Source organism: Ammospiza nelsoni, chromosome 4 (genome assembly GCF_027579445.1).
Source record: "Ammospiza nelsoni isolate bAmmNel1 chromosome 4, bAmmNel1.pri, whole genome shotgun sequence".
NCBI classification, from domain to species: Eukaryota; Metazoa; Chordata; class Aves; order Passeriformes; family Passerellidae; genus Ammospiza; species Ammospiza nelsoni.
Genome location: NC_080636.1, coordinates 67,190,866 through 67,206,630, shown reverse-complemented (window position 1 = coordinate 67,206,630; position 15,765 = coordinate 67,190,866).

Below are 15,765 nucleotides of genomic sequence, written 5' to 3'. Positions count from 1 at the left end.
AGCACAAGTTATGGGATGCCTCAAGTTATATCTGGCTTTTAACAAGGACCTGTTAAGACAGAGTCCCCATGCCAAACTTTCTTATCAAGAAAGATGCTCTACCTGATAAATTATTGTGCTCAGACCACTTAGAAATTGGAGAGGTGGATTGAGAGGTACTTCATAGTTACAGTTTAAAGAGATTCTGTCACCACAGGGTCTAAGTCATGCCAGGCCCAGGCAGGCATAGTGAGGCAGCCACTGAATCCATTCCTGTGGTGGTCAAAAGGTCTAAATGTCTCTGATAGGAGCCACACAGAGACCACTGCTGCCATAAAAAACATATTAGTTTGTTCAACAGCCTTCTTGTAAAGCTTCCATAAAAGATGGAAGACAATTGCCTGCCAGAAGTTGTCCATCACCTCTTCACTCCGATCTGTACAACAGAACTTCTCCATCTAATAGCTGTAAAGGAAGTAAATCCATAGCTGGTAGTGAACTAGTCTTCAACAACTCAAAATATTTTTGCAGAGTATGGCTTCACTTTGGTGTTTAAAAACTACCTGTGACTGAAAATGCCACTAATGAAGCTGAATTCACTGCTCTTCAGTGAGCCAAATTATTCCAAAAATTCATCTGTCTGTAACAAGCACTAACGCCCTCTCAGTACAAAACACAAACTAACTTGCAACAGATGATACCTTAAAATCTCTTCTAATTGTGACCAACTCAAGAATATTGAGATCAATGCACAGCATGTGCAGGCTCAGAGTGCTGATACTCTCAGCCCTTTCTCCAGTTTCAGCTTGGTACTGCACACACGGCACACACACGGCACACATTCATCCTGGAGTCTTTATCCACTAAAATCATGAAATGCATTCCTCCTTGCATTTATTATTTAGTTGGCCAAATTTCTGCAAGCATATGAAAAAAGCTTGTATACCACACCAGATTTAAATGCAATTAATTAAGATGGTTTGGGGTCACTTAATCAGGACATGCAACTATTTGCACAGTTAGCATTGCTTTTAAGAGCAATTGTTCCATATTTCTCTTAAGAGTAATAAATTACAAGGTTCTTTCCTTGCCTTTGTAATCCAATTTCTTATTTTATCTCTTGACTTTTATTCTCTCTCCCACATGTTCCTCCCCTAATTACAACTTCAAACATTAGAGAAAAAAACTGTCACAATGAATCAGATGGTTAGTCCATGAGGTGTGATATTCTATTTAATTCTGATGTCAGACTGGCAGATCCCTTGGAAACAACACTGCACTGCAAGTCAGCTGAAGAGAAATTCTCATAAGCTTTTTCAATAGTCAGTTCCTTTAGTTGATTCCATAGTGGATTTCACCAATGCAAACCACAGGAAAGCCAAAGAGACAGCCTGCAGCTGTTGCAACACTTGGGTTTAAAATAGGTGTCATTTCCCATAGAAAAGGCACAGCAACTGGGTCTGCAGAACGTGTTTATACACAAAATTCAGCTTTCTACCAAGGCAAGATACTTCCCCTATAGCATACTATTCTGTATGCTCAGGAAGACATGAGAAATCCAATTAAATTTATGCACTGTCCTACCAGAAAGGTGTTAATCCCCTGAGAATCACATTTACACTATCTTTTCAACTATCTGCTTTTCAAGCAACAATGTCTCCTAACATTCCAGGGGTGTGAGAAGCTAAGCAGCATCGACTTGAGGTAACCTAAAGGTCAGCAAGTTCTGCCTGAAGTCACAAATAGTGCCAGGTTGGATTTACTCCAAGGCTGACAAAGCTTCCCAATTCCAAGTTTGCGAGCTTCGAGTTGGAGTAACTCTGGCCAGAAATTTCAGTTTAAATCTATTTGAGTGTTATCCAGTTTCAATAGCTTCCCCAAAAGATTCCCAGAGCTGGAGTTTTCAGCTTGCTCCCTGGTGTGTTCCAGGGAGGAGTAAGGGTAATGGCAGCGTGGAACCACAGCCTGTAAAACTGGTTCTGCAGTAACTCTCCCTTCAGTTTCTGACTTCGTGCAAACTGGGTATTCCACATGGTTTCTTGGAAGGTAAATGCACATGTGAGAAACCTGAAGTGAATAAGAGAACAAAGACAGAGATAAGAACTCCCATGGAGATGCAGTTAAGACAAATATTGGGTCCCACAGTTCATAATTTGTCAGTCTCTTCTCAATATCCTGTTGGGTATTCAGTGTGATCTCTCAAGAAGGTTTTAGATAAATTAGGCTTAGTGCAGCATCAGGGAAAGCACCTGCAATCAGCAAGGTGTTTCCACTCACCGCCATGAGTGCAAAACGAATTTTGAATAAGTTTTCTTGTTTTTCATACAGATACAGGCTGTTTACTTATTTAAAAGGCAGTTCTCTCCTTCCTGCCTCGGTGGGTGCTCAGCAATTGCTGCACTCCTTTAATACAGCTGGAATATTTGAAGCATGAATCAGAAGGTAATACTGCATATAGTGTTTTGCTAGGTATTTTATGATAGATTACACTCATTAAACCTGTGATTACTGTTTGTATTTATTGTGTTCCAAGGAAGGATTACAAAACCAGTCCTACAGATCTGCTAGAAGGCTTAATTGCACATTTGCTGTATTTGCACCAGAAATTAAAAAGCAGAAAGTTATATTCTTTAGACAAAATTAAAGTTTGCCCACACATACATAATTTCTTTTTTCTAGTTGCTGGATTTCCCCATAATTTATTGTAGAGCCCTGACATATAAAAGCCTCTATTTCTATACTGTACATGATGATTCAGGGATTAGAAAAGGAGAAATAAATGCAGTTGCACAAAAACTTTAAATTATTCACAGCAGTAATAGTCACTGCTAGTAAGATCTTTACTTTTTTGAGCTGGCTTTTTTCATTTATTGATAGACTTGAGCTCAAAGTCCAATTCGGTATTTCTCCTAAATTTTCAAAGTGTTGCACGAAATTATTTGGCTCCGATTAAGCACAAAAAATACAAAATGCTTGTTATCATGAAAAACTTACAGCTCATGGCAGGATGGGGGTTGGAGAAAAGGATGAGAGAAGAAATACATTATAAAAAAATCCCACCAAACCCAACCTTTTCTCCAGTAGCTAACAATGTGTCTTTTACAGGTCAGTAAGATTCAGGCATTGTCAGATTTCATCCTTTGCTGCTGTTTATTCATCACTTCAAAGGGATGTGACTTTGTTTCAGCCTCCAACTGTGACCTCTCATTTAACTGTAAGAAAACCACTTCAGATTTGCAACAGATTTTAAGCTTTTCTTCCCAGCACAGAGATCTTTTTATGTCATATGACAAGAATGGAATTGACCAACACAAGGCAGGTAGGGACCTATAAGACTCCACTGAAGGTAGTTCTTTAGCAAAAACACTTTTAACACCATCATTTTTCCCTCATCAACTAATACAGCCCTAAAGCCAAGCTCCAAGGAAGTGACACAGGGGGGTTTCCAGGGAACATGAGCAACACCAGACTCAGGTCTTCATAACAAACTGTGCAGTATGCATGCAACTAAATATCTGCAGTCTACCAAATACAAAAGTATTTTGCATAAAACATGTCTAGCCATGGTTTGAATTGCTGGCAAATTCCCTGTCAAAACTCTGTAAGGTGGGTGCAAATTTTAACAGCTAATCCATTTTCAGTGATTTCCAAAGGGTATTTTTCAAGAAGGTATTAACAGGAACTCATCACACATGGCAAGATAATGAATGTCTTTTTCTGTTTGTGACTTCACCAAGAATTGGGGTGATGCAATTGAGAGCGATAGTCTTCTGCAACACAGGCAGTATTTATAGGAGGGATCCTGCACAAAACCTCAGAGCTGCTTTGAGCTCAAGGTGGATTTAAGCCAGGTGAGGACCTCTCTCTCCCCTCAGCCCATATTATGCAGTTTCATAACCAATGTTACTTTTCTGTGAGAAAAAACACCTCATACAGAATCCAAGATGCACAAACATTACAGATGTGAACCAGGTATTTCATGGCAATTCTCCCACAGAATCATTAACTGAGTTGCCAGCAGCACTAAAGGCAATAAAAACACTACAGCTATTACAAAAGCAGCAACTGATCTGTAACAGAGACAAGCATTATTTTTTGTTCTCAACAAAGATGAGAAAATTGCAAAGAAAATGGAATTTGAGGCTAGGAAACAAGTTTCTCCAGCTGCTGTATCAGTCACCCAGATCAGAAAGGCTTCACTCACAGTTGATAATAGCTCTTTTCCTCTTGACATTCCTTGGAAACTACAACTTAATGGCCAACTGTGGGAGGAAAAATAAATTCCCTATATTGTTCATTATTTCTTACATTACTGAGCTAAAGGATCTCTCATGAGCAAGGAATTTTTGCCTTTATAGAATCCATTCAAGTTTTTCAAAACCATACTGAAAGTCCTATTTCTGAGTTTGCCATTATAAATAAAATTTACATTTCCTTTCTTTTCTTCTTATTACTAGGTCAAAGGGAACAATAAGTCAGGACTTGTCTTAAAAAAAAAACCCTTGATTTTTGTGAAGAATGTGTGTGTGATCCTGTCCAGAAGCAGCTTTAGGAAAGACACCTCAAATAGAAGAAATCTTCAAGATGCTCCAGTAGTTTCTCTTCCCATACTACAAACAAGAACTTTGACAGCTTCAGATGGCACAAAGAACTCACAGCACTTGCAGTACTATTTCCTGACACAAATGCTCCTATGATGGATGAAGATTTTTATCTTAATTTCAGGCTAAAAGTATGTCATCCAATTTTAGGAGTAAACAGGGTAAGAATGGTGATTTAACCAAACTTTGGCACTGGTGATTTAACCAAAACTTTTTTCACCAACACTGAGATCAAGCAGTTCCCTCTAAGGGAACAGGCTAATAAATAGTCAAAACCCCCAATTTGTTTTACCAAAGGGGCAAGTGACATCAGACACACAAGGATATCTACATGTAAAGTTACAGTACATATATCTTCAACAAGAGACTTGCCATTCCATTTGCCTTTTCTCCTATTTATTTTGCAAATGTTCAGTACAGCTCTGGAAGACTTTTGTAATACGAAAAAGAAAGGGAGGTTGCAGTATTTATTTTTTCAGGCTTTAGTACAACATTTATGTAATAGTGCTGAGTTTGAACATATCCTCAGCCCCTTCTGTAGGAAATCACAGTTGCACCCTGTTGCTAAGACAGGGCAGAGTTTTGTCATTTCTTACCCAGAAAACAACCTAAGCAAGCACCAGCAAACCGGCAATCAAATCCAGCTCTGCTTTAAGCTTCCAGACTCCGAACTCCAGCTTGCTGTCCCCAAAATCACCTGCTGTAGGCTTTAAACAGCTCAGAGCTCTCAGCTGGGAGCAGTATGGTGCAATGACATCTGCTTTATTTCAGTCCAGACTGCCTGTTCACGTCCTTCATCACAAATATCCCAGTGCACACATCTTTGCTGGGATCTGAGCTTTCTGGTTTATTCCACAGCTCAGCCATTCCTGCCTGTCCACTGCTGTGTGACTCAGCACTCGTTTCCCCACACCTGCAATCCCCCTCTAGCCCTTGGTGCCTTGGCTCAGCACTTGGAAGCTGCTCTGACCCGCAGCCCACGCAGGCAGGTTGTGCTGCCAGGGCCTGGCCAGTCTCGTTATCCCAGTCTGCAGGCACCAAGAGCTGCTCTTGGAGTGCCTTCCAACTTTCTTAACTAGAAAGGGCACAACCAAGGTCTCATCTACTCAATGGAAAGTGTTCAAGGAAGCAAACAAAGTGCCATAAAGGATATACCCTATGTAATCTTAAAAGTCTTACAGGAATGATATTGATCCCAGCCTTCAAGTTAAGTCTGTGTATTTTTGATGAAAGGAGATTTTTACTTGGCTGTATTCAGCTGTGAAAGATATGGTCTTGCTAAAAAGGAATATTAGCTCATTTACCTTGACCATGATATGAACCAAATCATTAATCTGCACTTGGACCTAGATATACAGGACATCCTTCCAGATTTGCAAAGCCAGTTAGGACTCCTGCATTTGTCTATCCAGGTTAAGAGAGGTTCCGTGTTCTTTATCTCTTCTTTGAAAGAATAAAAAGAGTTTAAAAATTCAGTCTACACTACCCCTAAGCAGTTTACTTTCATGACTAGATAGATGCCACCTTGTCATCTTGGATCTCAGTGTCTGAAATAGAGAAGAGACCCTTTCATGAGTTTGCCAGACAAATAAATGTTAATAGCAGCAGTTGGCCATGCTAAATCCTACTCCTGGGTAAAAGAACCAGGATCTGGCTGCAACTACTCACCAAAGAAACAAACATGAGGTTCTGACTTTCAGAACTCTACTGTATCTGTGGGGGGCAATTCCTGCCTGAGGGAGAGCCATAAGAGGTCAGGTTTGAGACAGGGTTTTGATACCAACCTGTAGAAACACAGAAGGGCAGAACTATGAGAGTATTCCATATCCTTTATATTACCTCTTCTTCCTGTTGGCTTCCAGCATAACACACATTGTTTCGCCATTCTCACGTCTGTACACAGAGGGCTGAAAATTTTGTCTCTTTTTTAATAACTGTAGCAGCTTCCCTGAAACTTGCCTGCCAAGGAGACAGAAGCAAAGCAGTGTTTTGCCTCCAAGGTTTGAAGCACTTTGGCCTGATTTGTGTGTTTTTTGGAGAACAGATAGCAAGTAGGTCTCCTGCCACTCTTATGACTGTGAAATTGCCATCCCAGGAACTGACCTCAGCATTGTCAAAAGGGTCAAAAGCAGCTCTGAGGCAAGTTGACACTGACATGCTTTTATTTCTGTGGCAATAGCAGAGTGGCAGCTTGATCTCACCCAAGATGACTATCCATTTTCTAAGTGTTTTATAAATATTAACAGTTTGCAATGCTCTAAACTGATACACAGGATGGACCATTATTCCATCATTCCCATTTCAGGGAGGCAGAGAAAATTAAGGGAGACAACAGACTTAAGTGTTCTACACAAAACCACAGCAGCGCCTAAACTCAGACCCAACTTGTAAACCTTTGTCTGAAAGTCAGCAAATGTGCAGTGGGATCACATGCCAAGGAGTCACCAGTGTGATTTGGGGACTATTGTAGCCAAGTTTTTATTGACTTATACCCCATTTAACCACATAGTGGTTGCATTACCATATGAATACAGTCAGCCTTGTTATAAGCACATGCTGCTGCAGACCCAGGAAACTTGGGCACCTCTGTACCATGTTCCCCAGGCTTTCACTAAAGAATCACTGCAAACCAAGCTGAATGCTTCTTTATCCACAGTGTCAGCAAGTCCCAGTCTTACTTCTCTTTGATGTCTTGTTTTCCAGAAGTGAAAACAGAAAACATTTGAAATCACTAAATTTAAACATTACATGTTATTTTCTGCATTATAGCCACCATAACATACCTATTTAGGAATTTTGCTCATACCATTCCTGAAGTGGAATGGCAGGAGATTTTCAGCTAACAGACCAAAAACACAAGCAGAGAGCTATCAAGAGTCCTTGCTTCTCCTGTCTTAAATACAGTATCTTCTTTGCTATTCATTCTTTTTGTTAATTACTTTTCAGTGATTTCCTGCTTCCCCCCTCCCAGCCAACAGTGAGGAAGTGATAAAAGTTTTTCCCTAAACCTTTCTCCAGGAAATTACATTCATATCCATTAAAGTTAAGCAAACACACTAACATTTAAAAGGGTTTCAACTGTTTAAGCTAGCAGGCACCCTTGAATGTCCCTGGACTCCAGTGGTTTCATTCCCCATAGTAAAATCTCAGCAACTCTAAGGTTATCACCCTCATGAGAGAACCACAGAAACCTTCAGGTGGAAAAGACCTGCAAGATCAAGTCCAACTCTTGACCAATCACCACCATGTCACCTACACCATAGCAGTAAGTGCCACATCCAGTCATTTCATCAACATCTCCAGGGATGGTGACTCCACCATCTTCCTGGGCAGTCCATTCTAATGTTTCACAGCCCTTTCTGTGAAGGAATTCCTTCTGATGTCCAGCCTGAGCCTCCTCTAGCATAGCTTGAGACTATGTCCTTTCTGTCACTGGCAGCTGATCAGCCTGTCTAGATCCCTCTGCAGCATTGGAAAAAAAATAAAATTAAAAAAAAACCCCACACCCACAAAAAAAAACCCACACCAAAAACTCATTAACTGTTCTCAGAAATCACAGTTCACACACTCTTAAAAATAACAAGCCCCAAAAAAGAACAAAGATAGCAAATTACACAGCTGTAAAACACACTGCTTTTAATTAGCCCAGACAGAGGAGCATATCAAGCCCACTATTTCACTTACCCCATTCCTGATGCAGCTGCAGTGGCAGGCATGTTGTGTTACACCCTGCCTACCCTGCTGAGCAACCCTCTGCCATCAGCACAACCATGCCAAGCAGGGCAAGACATTAGGATTCAGGTACTCAGCCTCATCTTGGACTCAGCTGAACATGTGGACATGGAGAAACACAGATGACCTGCAGCTACTTTCTCAGTTATCATTTTTATGGTGTTCACAAATTATACCCCACAGAAATCATGTAACTTCCAGCTCTTTGTGCAACAGCTCAGAGCAATGTTGTATAAGGCTTTGTTTCAGGATTCCCTTGGAAGCACTACGTGCAGCAGCTACTACTCTAATTTACTTGCTCCTGGAGAAACTTGCCACTAGTCCCTTTGCCTTGTGCTTCCCTTGGGTTTTTCACACACAGCTCTCCAGCCAGCATTTTCAGCATTTCAGAAAAGCAGCAGCACCCAATACAGGTTCAAAAAGGCAAACAAGAACAACACAGCTCCACACCAACCACAGTGGCAGAGGCTCTCCATGTTTCCTACCTCATGGTTTCCAGCAATACTATCTTCTTATCTCCTCCTCAGCTCAAATCTACACAGAAGTCCAAGGCAGTTCAACCTCCTCTCCAAGGTCTTCTATTGTGATGCAGATTCCAGTCACTTTCTTTTCAAAGCCAGGTGTTCTGCTTTCTCAAAAGCCTTCAGGTAGCAAAGTCTCTCTTTGGCTCAAATTTAATCCCAACAGAAGCATGAGCAGCAGTAAGATGCCAGTAAAACCCAGGAGGAACCATCTGTTCTATTTCAAACAACCTTAAGAGTCCTTCTTTAATCCATTTGTGGTGCATCTTCATCAACCTTTTTTAAGTTTTACAGCAGGTTGTTTCCTGGCCCTGCAAAAAGCCTCACTCAACCCTGCTAGAGAAGTTGTGAAGTCAATTACCACAGCTAATGGCTTCATGCACCACCTGGGCTGGGGCATGGCCTGGCCTGTGCTGCCTTCCACAGCACTGGGAGCCTCCTCTGTCAGCATGCTGGCCCCATCTGCAGCCCACACTACAGCACAGATGCAGGGACTCACCTCACCTTGCTGATAATATATTACCACGTGGTAAGTCTTTCATGTGCCCAACCCAAGTATTTCCCACACAATAGGGGATCTTTTATGCTACTGTCTTTCAATTCTGTATACATGTGCTTCAAATGCATGTGGGGCTACCAGAAATCAGAGGGTAGACATGACAAGCTGTAGTCACCTACATATTCTGCTTGCCCTTTTCCAGTTTATATAAAGCACCAGCAGTTTTCCCATGACATAATTCCCAAGCCCTGCCTTCTCAGTATTCCTGCTCCTAAATCCTCCAGCTGACTCTTCTTAAGGAGTACTTCCCTCCTCTCAGAAGCACACTGCCAGACCCAAGCTTTTCCTTCTCTTCATTATTTGGTTTCTCAAGAGCTGGCAGCCTCGTTTTCAGACATAGGATCATTTAGCATGGAAAAGACCTCACAAGGAAAAGACCTCTAAGGTTTTCAAGTCCAACTATTCACCTCACACTGCCAGGTTCACCATTGAACCATGTCCCTAAGTACCTCCTCCTCAACTCCCCTCACAGCAGCAGAAGTAGTAGGTGCTGTGCCATTCCCTTCCCATATTGACATTTCATCTTCTTCCCACCCTTGCACCCAGTGCTGGGGACTTCACCTTTCAGACTCTGGCTTGAGCCTGTTATTGCCAGGAGCCACATTATAATTCCTGTATATACAGGGATTCTCAGATGATCAGCTGAGCAGACTTCTCCCTCCTTTGCCCTCAGTGAAGACTGAACAGTGCACAGAGGAGCTAATGCCTTCCATATGTTCCCATCCTTTACAGAGTTTTTTTAAAAAACCTGATTATTCTTGTTTAAAGTATAAAACTACAACATTTTATAACTTTAAAAAGGAAGTTACTGTTCACCACACAAGGGGAAAGCTCTCTTTGAACCATCTTTCACTTCACAAGCTAGAAATCACAGTGTGTCCATGACACTAATTGCAGCATTAAGTGTAGAATTCAATTAATGTAAATAAAAGTAATTACAATAATTATGGCTACTGTGGTGCAATTATACTACTAATTGTGTCCTCAAATTATGATCACCCTGACTTGCATTTCTGGTATCAGCTATGTCATTATATACTCCCTGCCTCCCTTCTCCTTCAAAGGGAGAAAGACCAAGAAATTTCCTTCCTCACACACACCATTCCATCCCTTACCAGCAATCTAACCAAGCTCTCCTGCTCTTACCTGCTGGTACAGATATACTAATCTTAGGTTTGGTTGTTCAGGAGACCAATAGAGTAGATACAGCTGGGGACAAAGCAGAAATTGTGGCTCACAGAGTGCCTTCTACCATGTAGTTATGGATCAATTTTTTCTACCAATACCAGTATTTTCAAGTTTCTTGTAAACCACAAACTGGGATGTAGTTTCACTTTGAAAATACAGAAGAATAATGTTTCCTAAGCCCTCTAGGCTGGAACTCTGCAGGTATTTCACACCCACACAGCACAAGTAATTACCAGTCAAATGTGGTTACAGCTCCAATTATTGCTCTATAACTATGTTTGTACCTATGTTTGTGTCTAAATCACAAGGCAAATACACTCTGGAGAGGATATCACAGTCCCTGGTTGCCTGAAGCAAGCAGTTACACATCTACCCTTGCTAGGAAGCCACTTTCTTTCCAGAGGAAATAAGAGTGGAGACACAGAAGATGGGAGGGTGGAGAAAGGATGTTACTGACGAGGGTGACATCCCAACACAGCATCATGATGTATCTGGACACCCACTGAGTTGACAGCTAAGAAGTACTCTGAAGGTGCACTGCTGAGATCTGCCTTATAAATAGACTGAACCTCTCTGTTGTGTCCTACTCTATGGGCTTTCTCCACAGCATGGCTAATTAGACAAGGAAACAGGATGTTAGTCAAGAAGGGAGGCTGCAACCCAGCAGCAAGTGATCAAAAAGTCTTAAAGAACTGATGACATGTAAAGTGTTGCAGAGAGCACATGGAACCAGAATAACATTATGGTGTTCCAAGTGACAATGATGCCTAGAGAGGCTACCTGGAGCCCAGGCTAGACAGAGTGAAAGAAAAAAAGTAGGTGCTTATTAAAAGGCCTTTAAATTATCCACCTCAGGCAGTACAAGAGCCCGGCCATGGCTCTACCCAAGATGGACACAAGATGGATGACCAGTCATGATTTTCACACTTTTATATGTTTTGGGCCATTTACATATAGGGGTTAATTGTCCAATTACAGGTCATGAAGTCCCATCCTCCCAGATTGTTCTCCTTAACTTGCCCTTGTGTACACTTCTGGGCCCAAAGCTGCAACAGTGTCCTTGGTTCTCAGGCTGGAAAAGGATTGTTTTGTCTAACTAAACTTGAAAAGAACTCACTAACCCTTTATATGAAAGTTCAGAGTTACACACCAAGGCAGAATCTGAAAAATATGAAAGCTAAAACTTAAGGCATCACCAAGGGTTATCATTTTTCACATGAAATGCAAAATGCAAGTTCTGCTTGCTGTGACCATTGTTAGCTTTTCAAAAGTCACAAGCTTTACTTTCAGTGCAGCAAAAGATCCTTATATCATCCATTTTTACTCTTTTGTGGAATTGTTTTATGTGGCATTCACATTTTCTGGAAAAATCCCTTCGCCCAGGATTTTTCTCCTAGGAAACTGAGAAGCCTCAGATAAAAAGGAAAACAATAATTATCCGATTTGCTTCTCCTGTGTTTTGCTCCTTTGGAATGTGTTTGGAAATTGTTTACCAACAGGTGGTTGTTTCATTGGTTTCTGCTGTGAGTTGTTTCGAGTCAATGGCCAATTGGGGCCAAGCTGTGTTGGGACTCTGAAGAAAGTCACGAGTTTCCATTATTATCTTTTTAAACTTCTGTAAGTATCCTTCCTGTGTTCTTTAGTATATATAGTTTAGTATTCTTTAATATAATATAATATCATAAAATAATAATTTAGCCTTCTGAGAACATAGAGTCAGAGTCATCATTCCTTCCTGTCATGGAGCACCCTGCAAAGACAATAGTTTCATACTACCTTGTAGCTGCATTCTATGATTAGAAATAAAAAAAAGATGAACATGCAAAACTGAAGAGTGAGGATGTTGGTCTATGGCAGTTTTTATCCCAAAGGTGTTAGAACATAGTCATAAGAGAACAAGTTTTTAGTTGTAAATATACATTTAAGACAGAAAATCCTGTGCCTAGAATTCCCCATGCAAATATATACTTTACCACTTCATGGAAGTACACCATCACTGTGTCACCAACAGCTACTGTAATTTCATGACAGAGTAGAGCTTTCTTATTAGGACTGACTGCCTTATCAGCATGGCTGTCCTTCTTCCTGCACACACTGTGAAAATGAGCACACACTGCTGGGTTTACCCAGGCTTGTACAGATCTCTCCCAACACAGCCCTTCATGCTGTGGCATGGACAGCCCATTCCGCCCCTCAAGGAAGAAGTCACACGCTGCAAGCCCAACTGCACCATGTAGGTTCCTAAGCTCACAAAAACATCTTGGCAGAAGGCAGTTCAAACATAAAATATTGTGTGTGTGATCATATAGAGGAATCACTCTATGCTGCCTCCATACCCAAAATTCTCCCTGAAGTATAGAAGAAATCTTTTACAAATACTTCAGTGAACAAGGCCCTTTGTTGTTATCAAAGGAAGTCATTCATTTAAGCTGCCATGTGATTTTTCTTTATGGTAATACAAGGAATCATAGGATTTGCTATGACTGGAAGAGCAATAAAAATAATAATTAGAAAAGGAGTAATTTCTATGGATTTATTTTTTGAAAAATAAAAAAAGGTCAGGGAACCTCATCTATTTCCTTGCCAATTCATAAAAGTTGTGTCTTTGGTTTCTCTAATATACCTAAAGTTAATAAAACTCTACTGAAAGAAGACAATTCCTCTGCTGCCACAGAGAAATATGTTCTTTAATACATCACCATTCATCATGACTGAAGAGTTTTTTTGCACATGGGTCTGCTGTTTGTAAAAGGAGTTTTAAAATCACATCATAACTTACTTCTAATGAACACATACTTCTTTGAAATCATTACTAAGATTTTCTCGAGCAAAAGGGCATCTACATTATTTTACTAATAGCTTATTAAAATAGTCAAGAGCTTCCTGTAGAATAGAAGTTATTAAAAATAAGTGAGGTAAAGAGAGACTGTGATAAACTTTACTAGACCTAACCAATTTCAGTACATGAAAACCTGAGAAATAATTTCAAATTCTTCTTAACATCACATACCAATAGGAGTCTCTCAAACAAAAATGTTCTAAAATAAGTTTTCATTTGCAAGTCATTGCAAGAACATAAAAAATTACAAATCAGTGACACAGCAATAGTTTTTTTTTTTTTTTGTCTTGTAGAAACAGCTTGGAAATTATTTACCTTTCTCCAGTCAGTTTTTTATTGTTGTATTTACTGTTAGACAAGCACTTTATTAGCTTTTACCCATGAACTGGAAAAGTGCATTTTAGTGCAGTTTATATATCCTTTAGGCCAATGCCATCAAAGCCATTTTGTATTCTCTAGCTAACTAAATCTGCTTGACTCATATAATCTTGTTTCATGTTTCTTCTAATTAGATTGTTTTTTTCACTCTTCAGCACTAGAGGAATGCCTGCTGCACATCATCTTCTCAAGAACCAGCCCAGCCAGAGACAACTGCTGCTGTTTCTCCAAGTGACTAAGGCTAGCTGGATATAGTTGGACTCGATGATCTTAAAGGTCTCTTCCAACCTAGAATTTCTGTGATTCTGTGATAAATACATTTTCTTCTTGTCTTTGATTGTCTATATCACTACTGTTCTACATAAGAAAATATCTGGTATAATAGCTAATAAATGCTTTTATTGAACAGGATTACTACTTATTATTTTTTTCATCTTAATAACTCAGGGATTTCCAAGAAAAACTCCACAAAACACCACGAGGCTAATTTTGGCAACTTTGTGGGTCTGATTGTGATTTAAAGGACCAAAGAAAGCCAGAAAGCCAGTAGGAAATGAACAACCATCCATGGAGGTGGTCAAGGGAGAATGTTTACAGTTTTTGTCCTCAGACTCAGGAACTATTATTTCTCTAGAGGAAATCAAATTTGAATCCTATGAATCCTTTACAGTGCTTTCACCCAGAGCAGCTGTATTATGGAGAATTGCATTACTGCATAAATTCAAGCTACATCTTCCTTGCAGTTCACTTCCTGTGACATTCTGTATCTCCTATTTGTACTTCAATCCTTACTGTAGAACTTAACTTTTAAATGGAAGAAGATGCAGGAACTGTGGAGGGTATTTAAATTAGAACAAAGCATTATGATCATAATATCAACCACAACACATGTAATTACATTATCTTCTTCAAAAGTACTGTAATAAGGGGAAAAAAAAAAGGAAACCATATATTGGGTACAAAACAAGTATAGTATGGATTAAACCCCCAAAATAGAATGCAACCTTGCCTTTGACAGGTACATTACATCTACTGCCGGTAGATTTATGGGTTTCTCTCTAGTCTTCATTCCAGCAACATCTGTCAGCTTGACACACCTGTATATTTTGAGTTGAACTGCAAAATAAGGAGATGAGTCTCTTCTCAGATTGTAGAGAGATAACTTGTGCACCAAGTGTAAGAGCTGTTAAGGTACCTACAGCATTCCTGCAAAGGATGGGGTAATACAGTAAAATAAGAGTCAAGAACTACAATAGGCATTTGGTATGTATGCATATATGAAATTATTTGCTGGCACCTACCAATCCATAGAGTAACAGCCTGCAGAAGGAAATCCAAGCCAGTGTCCTGCTCTGCAAATCCTGGAAAGCACTGGGAGTCCTAGAATTGGAATAGATGTGTTTTATATGTACTGGACGAGGATCATAGTAAAAATGTACAGACAAACAGGTCCATACAGAAATCAAAAAGCTTTCTTATGTGCTGAATATCCCACTAGCAGAAAAGGCAATTTGGTTTGTGACTAAAGCATTATGCTCAAAATCAGACTTTGCTCCATCTCTAGTCTGTTCTGTGATCTAAAAAGTAGGTTATTCCAATGATTTGCTTGTCTCAGTTTTTCCTCCTTAGGGAATAAGCAAAAATCAAGTCTCCTTTGCAAATATTTGGATATAAAGGTGAAAAGTACAATTCAGGCATATTATTTAAATAATCTGATGAACTAGGAATGGTCACATTATTTTAGGAAGTCTAAGAACATTCATAGTTACTATAACACATCATTGTCACACACAAGAAATGTCATTTGTCATTTACAAACAGCTTATATCCAAGAAATCAACAAAGAAAGAATTAAAGGAAAGACACGGTGGACTCTTCTTCACAAAAACTTAGCACAAAATCAATAATGAATGTTTTTTCCATACAGCAAGTATCATTGGCTACTATATTTACATTTTAATACTTACA